Raw genomic sequence first — 23,761 nt, forward strand, 5'->3', positions numbered from 1 at the left:
ACATGGTCTCCTTAATGAAGGACTGCTATAGGTGTCTCATATATCAAAAAAACTGATATTTACAAGGATTTTTGAATGACTTTTTCAAGCACATTGGATAAAGCCAGTTCCACTTCTATCAAAGCCTCTTGAGCTTCTTTTATTAGCTGGCATGAGTTTAAAGCACTGTCTCCCCTTAAAATGTCATATAATGGTTGTAAGTGATAGGTAGTCAAGCCTAAAACTGGATGCATCCATTGGATATCTCCTATCAATTTCTGAAAGTCATTTAAGGTGTTTAGCTTCTCTGTTCTTAAGAAAAGTTGTTGTATTGTAAGCACCTTCGCATATACTTCATATCCTAAATATTGAAAAGGAGCATGTCTTGGATTTTTTTCTGGAGCTATGTGCAATTTGTAGTACCTAGTGTTTCCATGGTCTTTTGTAGACATGCTGCTAACATTTGTTCCTCAGGTGCACATACCAATATATCATTCATGTAATGTAGTAACATTACTTTTGAAAATGCTTTTCTTACTAGAGCAAGAACAGCAGTAACATACATTTGACACATAGTAGGGCTGTTTTTCATTCCCTGTGGCTAAACTGTCCACTCATATCTTTTATAAGGATCAGCTATAACACTGGGCCCTGAAAAGGCAAATCTTTTCATATCCTCCTTATCTAGAGGGATAGAATAGAAACAATCCTTAATGTCTATAACCCAAAGAGGCCATTCTCTAGGCAATTGAATAGGAGATGGAAGCCCAGGCAGAAGAGTTCCCATAGTTTCCATCTGTTCATTTACTTTTCTTAAATCAGTCAACATCCTCCATTTTCCATATTTCTTTTTTACAACTTTAAATACTGGGGAATTCCAAGGAGTTAGAGAAGGTAGTAAGTGTCCTTGGTCAAGTTGCTCCCATATTATACTTAATAAGGCTTGAATTTTATTGCTATGTAAGGGCCACTGTTCTTATCCACACTGGTGTATCAGTTTTCCATTAAATAGGAACAGGTGGAAATGTTGGCAGGCCTTCAACAGCACCCCTGCCTAAAAAAATGAAGTATTAATTTTTAATTTTTAATCCTAATTGTTGTAAAATGTCTCTATTGATCCTCCTATGCCAGACATGTGGATGTCTGCCTTAATCTTTGGTCAGTGACTGGCCAAGTTGACACCTCTAATGACTGTACAATCTGCACCAATGTCTACCAATCCTTATAATGGTATGCCATTTATATAGATAGTGAGCATAAGTCGGTCAGCTGTCATAGCTGCTATCTAGAATATTCCTGGATTTTGTTGCTTGGCCCAAGCATACATTGATGTGGGAAACTGGGGAATGTGTAGTTATATCCCAGTCACTAATACAGGTAGACAATGTGTGACTTATCAACCAGGAGAAATAATAGCATTAGGTTTACTGATATAGACTCCTAATAAGCAATCTCATGATAGTCGCCCAGATTCTGACTCCAAGCAACAAAATACATCAGTGTGTATAGAACAGTAGACCTTAGGTAGCAATAAAATTCAGGCTTTATTAAATATAATTGATAGGAGATATCCAACGGATGCTCAATGTTGGCATAGAAACAGAGTGAGAAAACAGTATGAGAGAACAGGACCCAAAACCCCATGTCTAAAATGCAATAGAGGCTTCCATTGGGCATCAGAATATAGACTGATTTAGGGAAATGGGATGAGGGGCCCAGCACCTTGTCATTTTTATTGGGACTGTTTTGTAAGTACACTCAGGAGGTAAAATGGTCAAGCCTACTGTGCCTGGAGACAAGGGAGCCATAAGCTGGAAAGGAACAGATTTCACCTCTCCAGGGGGAATCTCAATTATCACAGCTGCATACAACTCTATTATTCTCAACTGTAATCCCTTTCTCCCATCAAATTGCTTCCTGGCTGATTGGTCATGTCTGGATACTGAACTTCTAGGCACTCTTTGGGTATAGCATTGGATGCCATCACACTCCAAGTATTTTTTGTCTTGGGACCTGGGGCCCAGCTCTGTTGCATTTTGGACATGGGGTATTAAGTCTTGTTTTCCCACTCTGTTTTCTCACTCTCTATGCCAACATTGAGCTCAGATGCCCTATTCTACCACATTGAAAGCATTGACGAGTCTCTCTGGAAGTCCCTTGACAAAAGGGACCCTGTCTTCCCATGTTTGGATCTTGGGAAGTCTGCATCATAGCCTGGCTATAAAAGGCATTTGTGCCCACTGTGGCACAGCATTTTATGATCTCCTCTAAAGGAGCATCCTTGCGTAGTCCTAGTATAATTCTTCTACAAACCTCATTAGCATCTTCTTTAGCAAGTTTCCTTATCATAATGTCTGTTACTGCATTTTCACCATTAGTTCGTATGATAGCTATCTGCAAATGTCCCACAAAATCAGCAAAGGGTTCATTTGACTCTTGTGTTATTTTTGTAAAGGCTTCACCCTTGTCGTTTTCATTTGAGAGAGAAGCCCATGCTTTGATAGCAGCAGCAGCAATTTGCCCATATGCTGCTATGGGGTAATTCATCTGTACTGAAATTTCTGCATAAGAACCTACCCCTGTTAGTTGGTCATAGGTGATTGGAGGATTAACTCCACTATGACTATTTTGTTGGGCTTGTATCTTACAGAGCTCACTAAATTCAGAAAGCCACAACAGGTTTTGTCCAGGTTCTAAGCATGTCCTTGCTATAGATTTCCAGTCCCTAGGGGTTAAGATTTCATAAGCCAAATTCTGTAATAACATCTTAACATAAGCTGATGTAGCCCCATAAAGAGTGCAAGCCTTTTTCTGGTCTTTGAGGATTTCTATATCAAAAGGAGCATATTTTCTACTTTCTCGACCTGAAGAGTAAAACTCTTGAATCATTGGGTACATCTCAATTTGCAAATCACTTAAATCTGGCCTTCTTCCCTGGCTTTAACTCCTGCCTTTTGCAATCTAGTCATAGGAAGGGGTGATTTTTTGGAGGGAGATCCTGGTGGTGTCACAGCTCCTCCTACTACTCCTTCCCCCTCCATCCGGGAAGTTGAAGTTGAAAGGGGAGTGTCAAGAACCAGCTCCAGTTTAGGTGGGGTTGAAGCTGTCTTGTGAGAGTGAGAATCACCATTCTTCATCATGCCCTTCACCACACCCTTTATCCTCACTTAACTCTCCATGCCCTCTGGTGATATAGCCATTATTCTGTTCATTGTCTTCTTCTTTTTCCTCACACTCCCTCATCTGGCTGTGGTTAAAATTTTTCTTTTTTCTATAATTTGCAGGATTCTTTAAGGTCAATTGTATTATGTTATATATATATAGAATGTTTCCTTGGAAATTGAATGAGATCCTTTATCATTGTAGTATTCACATAGTTGATCTCCCACCAGCTTCCAATTTTCTAGCCTCATCTCTTCTCCTTTAAGAACCAAGGGGAGTGTGTTCTAATGTATCCAAGAGTCTAGCCATCTGCAACCAAGTTACAATTAAGCGTCCCTTGATCAAATTAAGTATGCTTTCTATAGCGCCTCCTTGGGGCAGGGGTGGGCGTGGGGCTGGGGTTGGGGCTAGGGCTGGGAGAGAATCTTTTCCTAATATCTGCCCCATTTCAGCTAGAAAAGGTTACTAGTTTAGCTCTTAACAAAGTAAGTTCCCTCTTTGTCTATTAAAATACTCACCCTATTTCCTGGTCACCAGAGACTTCTTCAGTGAAATTAGGGTCCTTGGTCCACATGTTGGGCACCAAATGTGATGACCGTGTTAGCACCCTGGGTACCTTAGAATCAGCTGGAGTTGGGATAAGCAAAAGTCCTTAGTCTTTATTCTTGGTCTTTAGAGGTAGGATTGAATTGGATGGAAGCAGAATCTCTGCTACCTTCCTTCTTCATCTCCTGCCCAGAAGTGACCCTGGCTAGTCTCCTCTAGTCCTTCCTACAATTTTCTCTATACACCAATTATGGAGCCAGAACAGGATAGTGGGAAGGGCAATTTCCCAGGCATATGCTTATAGAGTATTGTCCAATTAGCCTTAGTGCTCGAATCAACCTCAGTGCATCAACTCAAGAGTTTCAGCCCTTTACAGGATAGTACCTCTTGTTAGTACTAAGGTGATTTTTTTACTTGGAACTGGAATTAGGAGAATAAATCACACAATTGTTGAGTAATTCTTAATGTGTTTGAATGACAAACAAACTTCATAAAAAAATGATTGTTTTATACAGTAGATGGAGAAATTCTTCTGATGAAACAATTATGCTATCAATCTACCTAGAGATATTGGCACTTATGAAGTAAAGTTTGTCATTCAGGATCCTTATCCAAAGCATCCTTATCTTTCTTGCACAATTGTGGTAGTCCTTAAGAGAATTTTAATTATATACTGTCAAAAACACTTAAAAATGCAAACAACCAGAATTTAATATTATATTAGATAGGTTATTATTTTATTTGATAGATTGCTACATTTCTAAGATATAAGTAGTTTTACCTTGCAAAAATACTCAGTATTAATTACAAATTTGAATTTTTTAGTTGTAGAAGCAAACCAAAACTGATTTGAAAGTGGAGGCCAGATGGTCAATTACCTTTTTGTCCCCACTATAGATTTCCAAGAACAACAAATCCAAAAACTGGCAGCATTGACTTAGTTCTTCAAGACAGATTACCTAATATTGTTTCAAATATTTAAGATGCTCCTATAAGAGATTTATATACTAGAAGTTACATACAATATAGCAATTCATCCAAGTTAAATCAAGTATACAATATTTACATAATAAATCTAATTATTTTTAGGAAAAAATATCACCAAAATCATCTTTAATAAATAAATGTTTAATATATATTTCTTTCACCTTTGGAATATAGGCAGAATATAAATATACATATAAGTAGCTTTATAGATAGATGTTTATGCATATATGAATAAACATATTTATATATAAACATAAATATATAGATTACTATAAAACATAGAAGAAAATTATTGGGAGGAGTGCAATGATACACATATTTACAAAATGAGAGAAGGAAAATGTTATGTTTTTTTTTTTTTTAAGTGAAATTCATTTTATAGAAAAAAAAAGGAAATTACCTGTGTATCTTTGACCTCTGTCTAGGGCTTTATAAGTTATAATTTCAATCACCATTCTCCAAAATGAAATTCAGACTACTTTTGAATGTCAACTCAGACATTTCTTTTCAGCTTTTACTTAATCCCATAACTGGATTTCTGAAAAATAGAGATTCAAGTAGGCTTGACTCTTTTCACATATTTCTTAAATCTCATATTTTTCAACGAACATTTGGTGATGAAAGAAAATGTTTTCCCTAAGTATAAGGACTCTATATTTGTCTGAACCACTAAACAGTAATGGTTTTAAAACCTTTATCACAAAATGAAGCTTTGTTTTGGGGTTCAATAATGTATACTACAAATATGCAAACTGAAAATATACAATATCTATTTAAAAAATAAATTAATTAAAACATTACAAGAGTATGTCACAATATATATTATACAAAAATACATTTTCCATATGTTCACAAATTGGTCTTGTTTTAGTGCATACTCCCAAAGCAAGATTCCTTTATAATGAAAAACTTTACATTTTAAATCATTGATGTCAAATTCAAACAGAAATGTATCCCTGTGAACAACATATTAATTGGAAAAGAGACAAATCAGCATTATTCATGCTTTTTTGTATGTTTATTTATTTGTTAAATACTTTTTATTATATTATATTGTAGTACTCATTGCCCAGAAGCTCAGAAACTTTGAATGAATGGACTCTAGAATCTATGCCACTGGTTTGACATTTCTGGTATTAAAAGGTAATTTTTATTTACACTGAAAAAACTAACTATGAAACTTTCAGTAGAATTCTACCTTGAATAGAGTACAGATACAGGAACAAACAAGACTCATAGTAAAAGGGATAATCTTAACCCATTTACTAATTCTCCAACACAGGTCTAATGAGAAAGGGAATAAACTATTAAATCTGAAAGTAAATTTTAACTTTGAATGCCATCTTTTATTGAAGGTATTTAAAAGTCATAAATACAAAATAAAGTATGTTATCATGCAGATAAATATGAGGATTATGAAGTAATGAATAAAAAATGTCTATACTTGTTCATGCATATTAATATTTATATATATATACATACATGTATGAATTCATTTATGAATAAAATTGGTGGTGGTGATGAGGATCTCTCAGAATCTAACTACTCATCCATGTGGGAAAAATGTCAAAGTAAAAGTATACTTCTAATCAAAATGAAGTACAAAAAAAAAATTTTATTCTGTGTCCCCTAAGACCACTATGAAAGATGTGAAAGCCTCGCATCCTGAAATGCTAGAAAATTGTCCCCTGAAAATACCACTGATTATATCAGTATCCCAGTAATTATTATAAAACTGTTTTTAGAATGCTGAGAAATAGGGCAGCATAAGGTTGTAACTTGGCACTACTTGAATCCACAGATAATGTTCAACTTGATGCAGAGGGACACAGAGCTCTTTTGGAATCTAAAACTATTGGATGGCAAGATATATCAGGGGGGAAAAGTCAGAAATATCTATTTCAACTTTGCTAAAATGCTTTAGTTTAGATTCCACTAATCACTAAAGCAGATAAGTCAAAAATTATTACAGGAATTGAAGCTATTAATACTTTTATAATAACATGTTGTATGATTTAAAAAAAATGAAATAACACTCAGTAGATTTAGGCAGATACTTTATACTTCTTTTCCTGAATGAAACTCACAGTTCTGATCACAAAAGAATATATTACCAGTACAAGGCAATCATTAAATAAACAAACAAAAAAGTCGCTTTTCTCTAATACAGAAGTAAATAAAATGAAAGTCATATTTGAGGAACTATGAAAATCAGGAAAGGAAAAAAAAATATGAAAATAGTAAAACATTATGTTTACTATGAAATCAGAAAATTATACTTAATACTAAATATAAAAATAACACTGAAGTCTCAAGCTATTTTAACAGGAAAACAAGAATTTTTAAATGACATTTTTATCATAAAAATATACATGATGAATTGAATGCTATCATACATTTTAAGTAGAGGACCAATTATATCAAATCACAATGATTCATAAAAGCTATTATATCCTATAACCATGATTAATGAAAATATTTTCCCAATGAATTTGACAGAAAGTTTCATTTTTAGAGAAATCTGTAGCTATAATAAGAATTTGATAAAGGAAAGGAGAACTTTTCAAATAATGCTGTTAAACATAGGTATATGCATCACTATATCAAAAGTGACTTGAAACAGCAACTGAAAAAGTATATAAAAATATTGGAAGTTTTGATAATAAAAGGGAAAAAGTCTTTAATGCAATACTGTAAATTATAGGCAACAACAAAAATTATGGAAAAGAAATCAGAAAACACGTTTCTCAGAAATTTTAAATTGAAAGTGATCAAAATGAACAATTAAATATTAATTTTAAATTTTACTACTTTATTTTGAGGAAAGCAGAGGCAGAAGAGAATTAGAATAAAGGTGGGATTCTCAAAGTTTACACTTCAAAGAACATTTTAAAATTTAATCTTTTTTTCAAAGATTTTGCTACAGAGACTTCTGGGGAGAAAAGAGACTAAGATGAAAATATCTGTTCAATTGTATGAAGTAAGAATTACTGCATAATAAAAACACAAGGTTGATTAAATGAAATAAAGAAAAATATGTCTACATAATATAAGTAATAGGAGAAGTTATGTCAGTAGAGGGGATTGAGATGAGCTTTTTTGCAAAATAGACTGAAAAATAACCACATTTATTTGTTAAGATATTACAATGACAAGAATTTTTAGCAAAATACTATACTACTATCATTTCTGATATAAATTTGATTCCAACTTAAAAGAAAATATCACATAACCACTGGTAAAAAACCAAACAAACAAACAAACAAAACAATAAAACAACCCCCCCCCCCAATTATTAGATAATTATTAACCTTTCCAAGCAAAGGGGAATTATAAATGTATATAACTATTCAATGTACACCTATCTACAGACATTTACAATATAAAAACATCATATACATGTATACTTAGATTATTCACAGATATGCATTTATTTCATATAAAATCATACATATATGTGTGTACATGGATGTATATAAACATGCATTTGTGAAAACACATATTTTAAAAGTCTCAAGAACATAAAGAAGATAAAGAAAAATTTGTATAAGAATAAGAGATATTACATTTTCCACACATATATTTAACTTCATAAAACACATCTGAGCAAGTCTCTCTCTCTCTCTCTCTCTCTCTCTCTCTCTCTCTCTCTCTCTCTTTCTCTCTTCCTCTTGTACCTCCTCTCCTCTTCCCACAAATACATTCAATAAACTTCGGTTACTTCATATCACTTTTAGGATTAAATATAAGACTGTGTATTTAGCATTCAAAGTCTTTGGTACCCTGCTATCAGCACACTCCTTTCCACACCTCTTTTCAGTATGCTAATATTCTCGACTTTCTCATCCATATTAACACATTCTGCCATCCAATGACAGTAGCCTTTTTCCTATTCCCCAAAGGAGAAACTCTCTTTCTTGCACCTGAACTTTTACTTCATTTTTTTATCCCCTCTACACAGAATGATCTCTTTCCTCCTTCTCTTCTGTCTTCAAGTACCAGCTACAATCTTACCTTCTGCATTGAGGTTTTCTTGATCTCCCTTAATTCTAGTACCTTCCATCTTTAGATTTTTCCAGTATGAGTACACACACACACACACACACACACACACTTTTCATTTTGTCTCTTCTGTTAGATAGTACCTTAGAGTCAAAATCTTATTTTTGTCTCATATCCCTAGTTTTTGTTCCATAAAATACCTGAAACATAGTTAATGCTTAATTAATTTTCATTTGTTTTGACTAATGAAGATCTAAGAAACCCAAGAAAATTATATTAGAAAATGCTCCCAATCAATAATAATGAAATAAATATAATTTTGATATCTTAGCTTATGCTCATTAGATTGCTAACAACAATAGAAAAGAGGAACTAATGGAAAAACCAAAACCAAAAAAACAAACTTTTAGTGAACAGTGAAATTGCCCAGATACTATAAAAAATTGTATTATTCAGGGAAAGTAGAAAGACCAATATATCCTTTGTCCCCATGATTCCACTTCTAGGCTCTTATATCAATGAGATTAAGTAGGAGGGAAAGATTTGCACTCATGAACATACTCATCATTTGGAAGATAAGCAACTTGTATCATAGGAATGACTTGGAAAGTTGTTATAATAAAAAATTACTGTTTCAGAGAAATCTAGGAAGATTTGCATGAATTGATACAGAGTAAAGTAGTAATCAGGTAAAATTCATAAAAACAGCAACATTAGAAACAATAAAAAAGGGAAACAACCATAAATAATAGCATCTTCAGCAAAGCAATGATAATTCATAACTCTATGCCACACAATAGTAAGAAGTCCAGAAATCATCACAGAAAAGCAGGGAAAGTTTGAAATTTGCACATTGAATTTATTACACATTTTAAAAAGAATAAAAACTTTATAAAATAAAATCTTGTACTTTCATGGACAATCATATATTGTCTACTGTGAAAATAGAAATGTCCATTTATTTGGTGTTTGTTAAGTTCAGATTATATTTTTGAAAGAGCAACTTATTGATTCAGTAAATACTGAATGAGTTGTTCACAAGCACCATAATATTTACACAGCCTTCATTGACTATTGCAAAGCTCCTGAATCTGTTAGGTAGTGATAGATAGTGTACTGCAAATTCATAAAATAGACTCTTATGCAGAAGATAAACTAAATTATTTGATATCAACAGAAAGTGAAGTGAACTTTTGTTAAAAAATATAATGGTATTAAAAAAGACCCTTCATTATTTGTTGAAATACTATAATCACAGGAATTACTAGCATCACACTTTACTAGCAACATTTCTGTTGTAAGCCTGATTTCATCTTTCTCAAAAGATATCACATATCTACTCCTAAAAATCATGAGAAAACAAAAATATGCAGTCAAAAAAAATGATAGATCAAAATCCTAAAAACATATTTCATGAAATAAGTCACTATACGTCACTGAGAAATATCAAATTCTTACACTAAATATATGCCATTGATTTGTAAAATGTCACCAAATCTTGTGTATTACTGCATGAAATCCATAGAATTTCTAAGATTCAAGACTAGAATAAAGAATTACTTTTTGGGTAATATCTACTTTAATTTGAGCAATAATATCTCTACAAAGAACTACTGAAAACAATGACTATCATAATTATTTTGTAGAATTGATGAGGTTTGGGATGAATACTCAGGATCATGTCATCATCAACAGAAATCAAATATAGTTTATACTTTAGAATTCTCTTTATGAAAAATACAGATTGTGCTTTTATAAAATTATTTCTAATTAATTATTTTTCAATTATGTATAAAGTGATTAAGAATCAATTTTTTTAAATGAGCTTCAGAATATCTTTCTCCTTTTCTTCTGTTTGGGGAAGCAAGTAATTTGATATCAATTATACATGTGAAATCATGCAAAATACATTTCTTGTTAGACATGTTGCAAAAGAATACCTAAACAAAACAAAGCAATAAAAATAAAGATTGTAAAAATTAGCATTCAGAATTCATTAATTCTGTCTCTATAAGGGAAAAGAATATTTTATCATTGGTACTTTGGAATTGTTTTGTTTTATTGACTTGATTAGTCTTCATAAGGCTTTCACAGTTGATAATCTTTACTATGTTGCTGTTACTGTATTCTGCTAACTTCATTTTGCTTCAGTTCATATAAGTGTTCTTTGGTTTTTTTTTTTTTTTTAAACATTCTCCTCATCATTTCTTATACAACAATAGCATTACAATAATCATATCACTTCTTTTCCAGCCATTCCTCATCCAAGCAGATTGTTAGAAAATGGTAGTAACTATGTAACATGCTATAACAGGCTGTGCAAATTTAGTAATTCCAGAAAACCAAGTAAAACATGACCTGATGGCTGGAATTATAAATCAGAATCTTATTAATTTTCATGTACTTAGAGACAACAAATCTTCACATTAAAATTTATATTGATTATCTCAATCAATAAGTGTATTGGATCAGAACATTATCAAAAATCAAAGATAGGAAATAAATGGAATAAGGAACATATTCCTATCTAATACTAGAATTGTATTGAGAATTTTTTTCAATGATATAATATAATGTAATAAAAATAAATTTATATCCGCTTAATATTTGTTATTCAAGAAAGAAAGGATTTTTTACACCTATACAAAAATGGAATTAAATGTAAAATAATATTATTAGGCATCTTCTGGTGTAGTCTGGCTGCAACAATTGCATGAACTTATGCACACCCCCAATCAGAATGCCATGGCTCCTCTCAGTTCCACCACTTATATATTCCTATGTCACTGCTGACCAAGGATTCACTCTCACCTTTAGGTGCAGATATAGCCTCACAGAGCATCCCTGATGCCTTTGAGAGTGGTTCTAGGTAGGAAAAACAAAACAAAACAAAACAGCCCAATACTAAGGCCCACTACACCTGGATATCACAACACTCTGGCAGCTTCAACTTTGTAGTAGAATTTGATATCTTTGGGGAGAGATGGGATAAAACATATAATTCTGTCTTAGACCCCAGAGTATTCCCTGGCCACAGCATGAGCTTGTTAAGTCCAAAGACAAGGCAGCAGTCTTGCCAGCAACAGTTTGCCTTCCTAGAAAGCCATCCTGACTCATGGTCCTCCTACCACACTGCTACATTGGCCAACCTTTCTTTCTGACTCATCCAGTGATACTCTAACACCTTCTGACAGACTGGACAGAACTGATTCTCCTTTACCCCCAATACCTGCTCTCTTTATGTAATGTAGTATCCTCAGTCTCTAATGGATTTTGGGATAAAGACACAGCCTAAACTATTTTAATAGCTCTTCCTCTAGTACAGTCCAAATCCCTACCTTTGTCCTGCCAATCTGAGGCCTGGACCTTAAACAACAGGGTCCCTCCATGTTTCTATTTATAATCTTGGGCCACAGAAAAGTGATTGAAAAAAGTCTCACTTCAAGGACTGCCTTAGGAGCTTCACAGGGAGAAATCATACATATATTTGTATCAGATGCAAGAATTTTTGCTACCCTGGAGAGCTAATTCAACAGGAAAGGAGCAATCCGATCACTTGTGTCTGGTAACTGAGTTACCATCAGTCAGGCCAAATCACTGAGATTCAATCCCCAAGAATGTGCTAGTAAATGTTAGAGCTATCAACAAAAGGAATTTTCATGAGATAAGGGAGGTAGGGAGAGAGATGTAAGCACACATGCTTTTAATCTTCATTATTCACAATTTATTAAGTATAAGAAATTAATAAAACCATAAATTTGCCTTTACTTTTGAGGAGTACATGGTTATATAAAAAATTTAACATGAATTCTTGGTTAAAGTGACTCTAGAACATTCTTGATCTTTTCTTTTTCTTCTCATCATTCCCTTGATCTTCAAGACTCAGAGCCATAAAGATAAATAAACATAATTAGCAAAGTCATAGCTGGTAGGGACTGAGTCATATGATAGTTCCCCATTCTACCCTGCCTCACCCATCTTACACAAATGATATCCCAAAATGCCATATTCTCTGTTCTTACCAGGCTCCTTCAATCTTCTCCCTTGTTTTAACTGCTACCTCTCCCAACTAACTTTATTCCTAACTAACGAAATTTTAGATTATCTAACTGTACTGGTAGAGAAGAACCAATTTTAATGGGAAATCCAATTATTATCACTGGGTCTCCATTTCCTGGCATAAGGAATGAATCTAAAGTCAAGAAAACCTGAGTTGAAATCCTCAGAATTCCTAATTATGTGATTCTTGACAAATTGTTTAATTTCCATTTACCTAAGTGTTCTCACATATCAAATGTGGATAATAATATCACCTAATTCCTAGAATTATTGCGAGGATCAAAAAAGCTGAAGTGACTAAAAACCTAAAGTGTCAAATGTTCTTTTTTTGGGGGGGTACTTGCACTGATTGCTTTCATGAATATAAAATCTTTCAGATGGGAGTGCCCCCATAGAACATCTAGAACAGATTTCACCCAATTGAAAAATCCCTTCTATAAAAGTCTTAAATCTTTCTTGTTTGCAGATTAATTGACTAGAAATTGTTGCCAAGTGCTTTTGATTGTCTAAATGAAATACTCTCTTTAAAATGAATGGTAAACAACCTCTATTTGTCCAAAAATTCTTCCCAACTATACCGTATTGTCTTTTACAGTCTACTTAAACATCAAGGGTACTTTTTGATTCCTTATAAATTTGAGGAAGATAAAGTGGCTACTAGCTGTCCCCATAGTGACACCTTGATAGGAGCCTGAGAAAACATCTTTATTTTAACTCATAATAGATTTGCCTTCTAAACAAAACCATTCAATAAAAAAAAAAAAAAAAAAAAAAAAGAAGTGTCAGGAATACAAAAAATGTTCATTATGGTGCATAGTTCATTGTGATCTGCATTGGCCAGAGCTCTAATAAGTTATTTAACATAGTGTTCAAAAGTATTATTCAAATGGATCCCCTCTTCCCAGAATTTTGCTCGATGAATTCTGAATTACAGTTTTTTTTTTTTTAAATAAATATGCTCAGAAGAAAAATCCAGTTCTTTACTTAAATGAAACATCAAATATAAATCTGGATTCAGTGGTGACCATTTTCCCTGATAAACTGTAACTGAAATGGTGTAGCAGAAAGAGGCTTTAATGAGAAAGCATTCAACATGTGATAGCATGAGTTCAAATTCCAGTTCTGCTCCTTTCAATGTGATGTTAGCCACTTTACCTAATTTCTCTGGGATTCAGGTGTCTGATCTTCAGAATAAAAGCTTTGGACAAAGTAAGCTGTAAAGTCTCTCCAAAGTCTGTTTCTCAATGACTATAACATAAGAGTAATTAACATAAGAAAAAAGAAAGAGATAGGTTAAGGAATGAAACTGGGTAGCAACAAAAAAGAATTACTAACCAAATGGAAATATGGGTTATGTTATTATTAAGGTTTCATTCAGAATGCTGGTTTCAAAATCATTAATCAAGAAAAGTCTAATCTTTAATGTATTTTGGTTATATATCATGAAATAAGGTAAAATGAATTCTTCCTGGGTTAAGTCTTTTTTTTTTTTTTAAATTAATGTGAGACTGGGATAGTCCATTACCATATTTACTGTGATCTAATCATTAAAATAAATCTTTATTCAGAAAAGAATTCATAAAGAATATGTCATGGCACTATAATTAAAGGGTTTTTATGATGAATTAAAGGATAATCTTAGGAGCTTACAAGATTAATATCCTTTGTTTTATCATCCTTATAATCTGATATCAATTTACCTTCCAATAATTTGTAATGTGGGAGAATAAAAAATTCCTTCCCTTTCAGATCTTTGGAGAAGGAAAGAATTTATGAGCAAAGAAGAAATAGGGGACATTAAAAGTGCAAAATGAACAACTTTGATTACATTGAATTAAAAAGTTTTTGTACAAACAAAACCAACACAAACAAAATTAAAATTGAAATATAAAGCTGAGAAAAAATTTATACCAGTTTTTGATAAAGGCCTTATTTCTAAAATATATGGTTAATTGACTCAAATTTATAAGAGTACAAATCATTCTCCAATTAATAAATGGTCAAGGGATATGAACAGCTAATCTTCCGATGCTGAAATTAAGATCATCTACAGTTATATAAAAATGCTCTAATTCACTAATGATAAGAGAAATGCAAATTAAAACAACTCTAAGGTGCCACTTTATACCTCTATTGACTAAGATGACAGGAAAAGATAATGATAAATGTTGGAAGAGATGTGGAAAAATGAGATAATAATGTTTTGTTGGTGAAGTTGTTAAATGATCCAATCATTCTGGAGAGCAATTTGGGAGTATTCCCTTTGGGCATCGTAGTTTAGTTTTGGAAATTATAATAAATCCTTGAAAAGTGGTAGTATAGTTTTCTTTCAGTTCTTGGTGGTAAGAAGCTAATGAATGTGATTGTTTCATAAGAATGTAGTGGTCAAGAAACATCTTATGAGCCCTCACTCTTCTATTCTTGTCTTACCTCTCAGAAAGACAAAGATTACCTACTATACCTTCAGTACTCTTTGTCAGTGCATAAATGACTTGTCATGTTCAAGGTCAGAGATTTAATAAAAATCCAAATACAATTGTTTGGATTTTTTTTTTTGCCAAATTGATAAAGAACTTACTTCTATAATATATAATGAATTGACTCAAATTTATAAGAATGAAAATCATTCCCCAGTTAATAAATTTACAATTTTCAGATGCTGAAATTAAAGCCATCTATAGTTTTATAAAAATGGGTTGAAATGAGATCTTAGGTAATTTATCAAATCAACAAGCATTTATTAAGATCCTATTACATTCCAGACACCAAGCTAAACAGTACAGGTATCAAGAAAGGCAGAAATAAAAACAAAGAACCACAATGATACCAAGGACAAAACAGTGCTTCCTTTGAAAGATCTTTTAGTATATTGGGGGAGACAAGACACAACTACATACAAATAAGATTTATACAGGTTATCTTGGGTGTAGGTTTTTAGAGGAAAGGAAATAAGATTAAAGCAGAGTAGGAAAGACTTCTTTCAGAAAGTGGTATTTTAGCTAAGGATTAAGGGAAGCAAGAAAGCAGAAAGTAGGATAAAATTTCACACCTGGGGGACAGCCAATGAAAATACCTTGAGCTAATAGAGAGCATGTGCAAGGAATATCAAAGGAAGCCTGAGTCTCTGTATTTTAGAGTAATTGCAGGGGACTAAGTTGCAAAATATCTGAAAAAAATTATGAAAGGATTAGATTATGAAAGAATTTAAAAGTGAAAGCATTTCACATTTAATTTTAGAACAATAAAGAGTCACTGACTTTATTGAATAGAGGGATGACAATCATACTTAAGAACTTTAGGAAAATCAATTTGACAGTTGAAGATGGAGTGCGGAATGACTGGAGGCAGTATATTAACAGTAGTACCACAGTTATGACTTAGAAACTCCAATATCAAAAGGATCTTTCTCCTTAATTGTAGAAGTAAAAGAGTATTTCAGAAAGACAACACAGTGGAAATTTACAGGGAAATATTACATATCTGTACCTATTATTTATCCACACATACATATATATTTATATAAATCCAGAATATTTGTGTTTATAACATTTATTAGTAGAATAATTCATATTTTAATAAATTATTTTTGTGAGGTAATTGGGATTAAGTGATTTTCTCAGGGTCAGATCACACAGTGAGAAAGTGTTTAGTGTCTGAAGCCGGTTTTAAACTCATGTCTTCCTGACTCCAGGGCTGGTACCATCACTGTAACATCTAGCTATTCCTGAAGTCATACTACTTTAAATCATTTTTAGCATTACCATTCGATACAATACCATACCATTCGATACAATACCATACCAATCATATCATGTCATACTTCCATATATTCCATTCTGTACTATACTGTCTATCCTTAACCATTTAATGAACACTTCATTCTAAACCTTGCTGGGCAAAAAGTAGATGAAATGATACATATGATAATTTGAGTAGTTAAACAAAATCCTAGCGCACATAAAACCAGTATTTATATATTAAAACTATAGGTGTGATAAGGATTCATGAGGAAATGTGTAGCAGTATTCCAAACTAGGGCATAGAGAAAGTGCCAAAGTGGAGGGCTAATAGCAGGATAAAGAGGTATTGTCTACAGAGATGATAAGGGAAAATACTATAATTATAAAAACACTAACTGATATTTACAAATCACTTCTATTTATTTTATATCTATTCATTTGCAACCAAGACAATGTTCTGTTTTGTCTTGTTTTGTTTCCAGTGTTCTGTAAAACTATGTACTAACTTTAGTCCATTGTTATAGTATCATCCAGATATACCCTAAATCACATCCCCTTCCACTTAGACTGTAAAGAACTTTTAGCCACTCATTTAATTTCTTTAGGCTTCAATTTACTTTTAAGTTAAATAAGAGTTGGACTATTCCTAAAATCCAAAAGATTTCCAAATCTTTGAGGTATTTAGGCAAAACATATTTGCTTATAAGAATGGAGGATAATCAGATTTGATTTACTTTTTTAATCAAATAATTTGACTAGCATATGCCTAAAATTAAAATATTGTTATTTTATAGAAAAACTGAGATTCAGAAATAATGAAGATATTAGGGATTTTTATTTGATTTAATAAATTGGCATAAATTATTAAACTATATACTTTTTAAAGTAGTTAATTCTTTGTTGTCAATAAAATGTGATATAATAGTACAAGACCATGATATAGTGGAAAATATTCATAGGGGGGAAAATTCCTGATCCTATGTGTTATCACTTACCTGTTTAATGAAATCAAACAAGTCATTTAATTGTTCTAGTTCTTAATTTTCTTGACTAGAATATGAGATATGTTGAGTAGAATACAGCTCAGTTCTATTCTAGAATTAAAGGCCATAAATCTAGAACTTTTGAAAACAGATATGGTTTAGCAGTATTACTGGCATAATTAGAAGACCTAGGTATTAACATAGACTTTGCTATTAACTGGGTATTAAAAAGATCAGTTAATCACTTTGTGAATCTCAGTTTCATCATCTGTAAGATGAAAAATCAGCATATTTTAGGGAATAATATTAATTAGTATACAGTATTATGGTTTGTAAGTCACCCTTTGTAAACTTCTTTGATTCTTTCAAAAATTCTAAGAGTTAGATACTAATATTGTGACAATTTTATAGATAATTAAACCTAAGTTAACAACGAGGTAATGATTTACCCAGGGTGACAACAGAGCTAAGTAAATGTTTTAGTCAGGAAATAAATTCATGTCTTCCTGACTTCAAGATTATCATTTATTATCACAACAATGAAATAATTATTGTGTTTCAATTATATAACATTTGCCTCATTATGCTTTACTATAAATATTTAATTTCCTTTAGCTAATTTTCCAGGTTTTTCTCTTTTATGTATTAAGTAGATATGTAGTTATTAATTTACTATGACACAGTATATTATAGTTTCTATTGAATTTTTCTATTCTATTGAATTTTATTCTACTCTATATTCATATAGTATATGTTTCTATTGACTATAATAGAATTCTATTGAATTTTATTCTATTCTATATTCATATAGTATATGTTTCTATTGGCTATAATAGAAACAGAAAATTATAGGTTAAAATAATAAAAGAAGAATATATTTCTTTAAAAGACTCTTACTTTTTGGGGGGTGGTATAATTTCAATGCTTATGAGTAAAATAAAATCCAAAACATAGTAAAGAGTAAAATTTTATCATCTGCCCTATCCCCAAATTCCTGAGCATCCTTTGCATAAAGCATGACTAGAATATGATGTTAGCTATTTTACTGTGTCTCAGTAGATGATGATATAGCAAGGAGAATTTTTTTTTCATGGTTAAGATAGTGTTCTCTTACAATAAAGCCCTTGACATGATCAATGATTCAAATCTATCTATCTATCTATCTATCTATCTATCTATCTATTTATCTATCAATCAAACAATCTATCTATCTTTCTATCTAAGTATTGTGTGAAAATTTACAGCATTATTATTTGGAATTAATGCCCAAGCTGTGAATAATTGTTTTTTATCCTTAAATATAAATAAAAAATGATTTTGAGACTATGTGTCTTTCTAAAGAATTTGGAAAACACATAATTCACAATATTGTATTATGTATTCATGTATGTATATATTCAATTATATACATATATATGGTTTTATTTCTCTCTGACAATATAGGAGATAGACATATATGTGTCTGTGTCTGTGTATTTATTATGGATATGTATTTTTCTTATTTTATAAGAGGAAATATTGAATGATAAGTTCTTAAAGGTGTTCTACAATCCTACTGTTCTTTGGGCTTGTGAAAGCCCTTTATTTAAAATATATTCAGCATTACAGAAATGAGTATATTTGCAAATCAACCTCATTTCATTAAAAAATGTGAGTGTTTATAATTATATATATGGCAGAGAGAGAGAAAGAGAGAGAAGAGGGGGGATGGAGAGAGAGAGAGAATGCATTCTCAAAAGTCACATCTCAGTGCAAGGGCAGAAATATGCAAGATAAGGTCATTCATGTGTACTTACAGATTAAACAATTTGTGGCACAATGGATAGAGTTCTGATTCCGAAATTAAGAAGACTCATTTTCTTGAATTCAAATCTTATCTCAGAAATGCATTAGCTGTGTGATCATGGGCAAATATCTAAACCCTGTCTGGCTCAGTTATTCATCTATAAAATGAGCTGGAGAAGGAAATGACAAACCATTATAGCATCTCTGCCAAGAAAACCCAAATGGGGTCACAAAGAGTTGGATACAACTGAAACAATTGAACAACAAAATCCATCAACTATCAACTACAGAATTTATTTGGATAATTAACCAAAAGGATTGCATTTTTATAGAAGGAAATTTTATATTTATACAATTTGATTTCATCAGGATTTACTTGACATTATTGAAAATCATTAAATAATGTGAATAATTATATGTAAGTTCAGTAATAAAGCTTATTGTAAAAAAATAAAGCATTTGTCTATACATTGAAAAATACTGATAATTGATTCAGAATTTTTGACTATCATAATTGTAACAACATAATCTAACAGCAATCGAACTGGCAGATGAAACCTATAGATGTTAAACATGTATAGGAAAATCAAAGAACAAATTCTGTAAAGGCGGCATGATTATAAAATATAAGGTAAATTGAACTTTAAGAAAAGATAGATAAATTCAATGCATCTCCATTTAAGAAAGAAGCAGCATTTTTTGCAATTATTATTAAAAATCTATTTTTCTATCTGTGTAATATTTATGCATATGTGATAAATCCATAAATATTCATATATAGGAATCTAATATTAATATAACATATTCCTTTTCTTTTATATATTATGTCAGAAGAGTTTAAACATCTTTTTATGGCCATAGAGTTTTATGTCTTGGACCAGAATCCAAATTTTTAGATGCCAAATTTTTATGAAGTGATTCTTCTAAATACTAATTTGGTTTCTTTTAATAACATTAATTGCATTCATTACATATCTAAATCTTTTATAACTAGGCCTCCTAATAGTGATGGTTGCACTTTTACAGATTGAAAGCATAAAATACTACTCAATGAAATAATTTCTATATCTTTGTCTTTTTTTAAGTCATGACATTGTTTCTGTTTAAGGTCTTCAGAAACAAACAAGCAAAAAGGCACCATCAGGCTCGGAGTCCCTGAAAATTAGTATGCAATTTAGTATGTAGAAAGACCAAAAAAAAAAATCTCTGTCTTAGAGTCATAATGTCATAAACCAGGGACTTCCAGGCAGAGCCAACATGATGGAGAGAACACAAGTTTCTCTCTGAACTTCTCTACAACCCTCACACTAATTATAAAACTCAGCCTCTGAACTATCTCTGGATCAGCAGAATCCACAAGTATTGGGACAAGCAGCTCAGTACAAACACCAGCACAGACAGTTCAGAACCCCGAGGCATTGCTGACTCCATAGGTTGGTACAGATTCTGAGGCAGAAAAGCTATATGGAAGAATCTACAGGAATCTAAAGTAGTGTTGGCCACTCTGCCCTGGTTTCAAGCCAGTAGATCAGCAGAAAGTTATAAAACATCTAACACAAATACAAAAAATCAATGGTGAACCCCAAAGTGATAGAATCTCATAGGAACTGGCCATGGCCACGCAGCCCTGGGAGTGAATCATCACTGACCCAGCATAGCTGCAGCTGCTTGGAAAACCTGCCACACCCTAAAAGCAGATCTTAATTTTTAAAAAAAATGAATAAAAATGTAAAGCAGATGCTGATGATAGACAGCTTCTATGGTGAAAGAGAAGAACAGATATCAAGCAATGAGGAGACTATGCATATTATCTCCAAATGAAACCTCAAAAGGCGATACAACCTGGTCCCCTCACAAAAGGTTCTTCTAGTAGGAATTTAAAAGGATCTTAAAAGAGAACTAGAAGAAAAATAGGGAAAGAAAATGATAAATTTGCAAAAGGGTTTGGAAAAGGCAACACAAACTATATATGGAAAAAGAAACACAGAAAATAGATTTAGTGAAATGGAAAAAGCATAGAACTCATTAAAAGATAGATTTGATAAAATGAAAAAAGAAAGCAATTCCTCCAAAACAGAATTTGTGAAAAAGAAAAGAAAATAGCTCCTTAAAAAAACAGAATTTATGAAATGGAAAAAAATTCCATGGAACAAATGAACTCATTTAAAAATTCAACTGAACAAATACAAAAGAAGTAAAAATAGTAAATGAAGAAAATAATTTATTAAAATTAAGAAATGAACAAATGGAAATGAATGACTCAATGCGACAACAAGAATCAGTCAAGCAAAACCAAAAAAAAAAAAAAAAGATAAAAAAATAGAAAAAATGTAAAATACCTAATTGGGAAAACAACCACCTTTGAAAATAGATCTAAGAGAGACAATCTAAGTATTATTGGACTCCTTGAAATACATGATAAAAAGAAAAAAGAGCCTAGACACTATCTTTCAGGAAACCATTAAAGAGAACTGTTTGGATATATAAAATCAGAAGGTAAAATGACCATAGAAAGAATTCACTGAACACTTCCTGAAAGAGAATCCAAAATTAAAACCCCAAGGAATATTGTGGCTAAATTTGAGAACTATTCAACCAAGGAAAAATATTACAAGCAGCCAGAAAGTAACAACTCAAATACCAAGGAGCCACAATAAAAATTACTCAGGGACTAGCAGCTTCCACCTTAAAGGATTGAAGATCCTGGAATCCAATATTCCCAAAGGCAGAGACTTGAAATGCAGCCAGGAATAAATTACCCTGCTAATCTGAGCATTTTCTTTCAGGGAAGAAGATAGGCATTCAATGAAACTGGTGAATTCCATTTATTTTTGATGAAAAGACCAGAACTAAATAAAAAATCTGACCTCCAAATACAGAACCCAAGAGAAGCATAAAAAGGTATGTTATGGGTATACATTGAGAGTGTATATGTGTATATATATATATATATATAATATATATATATATATATATATATATAATATATATATATAATCTGATTTTACTATTGTAATATTAAAAAAAAAAGAAACTGGAGATGAAAAAGGGGATTGTAAGAGAAATAAAAGGGGAAAATGAAGGTAAAATGAGGGAAATTACATCTCAGGAAGAGGCAAAGAAAAGATATAATTGAGGGAAAGAATGGAGGATGACAAATATTGTGTAAATATTACTCTCATCAGATTTGGCCCAAAGAAAGAATATTAGATGTATTTGGTTTCATCTCATAGAAATACATCTAGTATGATTAGGAATTAATAAGATCGCAGGAAATACAGAATTAGTAGTTTTAATTGTAAATGTGAATGAGGTAAACTCTCCCATAAAATCGAAGTGGATAGCAGACTGGATTAAAAGCCAGAATCCCACAATATATTGTTTACAAGAAACACATTTAAAGCAAAGTAATACTTATAGAGTAAAGATAAAAGCACGGAACAGAATCTATTATGCTTCAGGTGAAGAATAAAAGCAGGGGTAGCCATCCTGATCTCAGATCAAGCAAAAGCAAAAATTGATCTAATTAAAAGAAATAAGGAAGGAAACAAAATCTTCCTAAAGGGTGCCATAGATAATAAAGCACTATCAATATTAAACATATATGGACCAAGTGGTGTAGCATCTAAATTCCTAAAGGAGAAGTTAAGAGAGTTGGAAGAAGAAATATGCAGCAAAACTATAATAGTGGGAGATCTCAACCTTGCTCTCTCAGAACTAGATAAATCAAACCACAAAATAAATAAGAAAGAAGTTAAAGAGGTAAATAGAATACTAGAAAAACTAGATATGATAGATCTTTGGAGAAAATTGAACGAAGATAGAAAGGAGTACATTTTGTTCTCAGCAGGTCATGGACCTTATACAAAAATTGACCATATATTAGGATATAAAGACCACAAAATCAAATGCAGGAAGACAGAAATAGTAAATGCATTTTTTCAGATCATGATGCAATAAAAAATACATTCAATAAAAAGTCAGGGGTAAATACACCAAAAAGTAATTGTAAATTATATAATCTTATCCTAAAGAATGAATTGGTGAAATCACGAATCATAGACAAAATCAATAATTTCATCCAAGAGAATGACAATAATGACATAACATACCAAAATGTGTGGGTTGCAGCCAAAGTGGTAACAAGGGGAAATTTTATCTTTCTAGATGCTTACTTGCAAAATATAGAGAAAGAGAAGATCAATGAATTGGGCTTGCAACTAAAAAATCTAGGAAAAGAACAAATTAAAAAATCACAATCAAATACCAAATTTAAATTTCTAAAAATAAAAGGAGAGATTACTAAAATTGAACATAAAAAAGCTATTAAATTAATAAGTAAAACTAAGAGTTGATTCTATGCAAAAAACAACAAAAATAGATAAATCTTTAGTTAGTATGATTAGAAATAGGACAGAGGAAAATAAAATTGTTACTCTCAAATAATAATAATAATAATTAATAAATTGGGAAAACATGTTTACATCCAAAGGATCTGATAAATGTCTCATTTCTAAA

The sequence above is a fragment of the Antechinus flavipes genome, chromosome 1 (assembly GCF_016432865.1).
Source record: "Antechinus flavipes isolate AdamAnt ecotype Samford, QLD, Australia chromosome 1, AdamAnt_v2, whole genome shotgun sequence".
NCBI classification, from domain to species: Eukaryota; Metazoa; Chordata; class Mammalia; order Dasyuromorphia; family Dasyuridae; genus Antechinus; species Antechinus flavipes.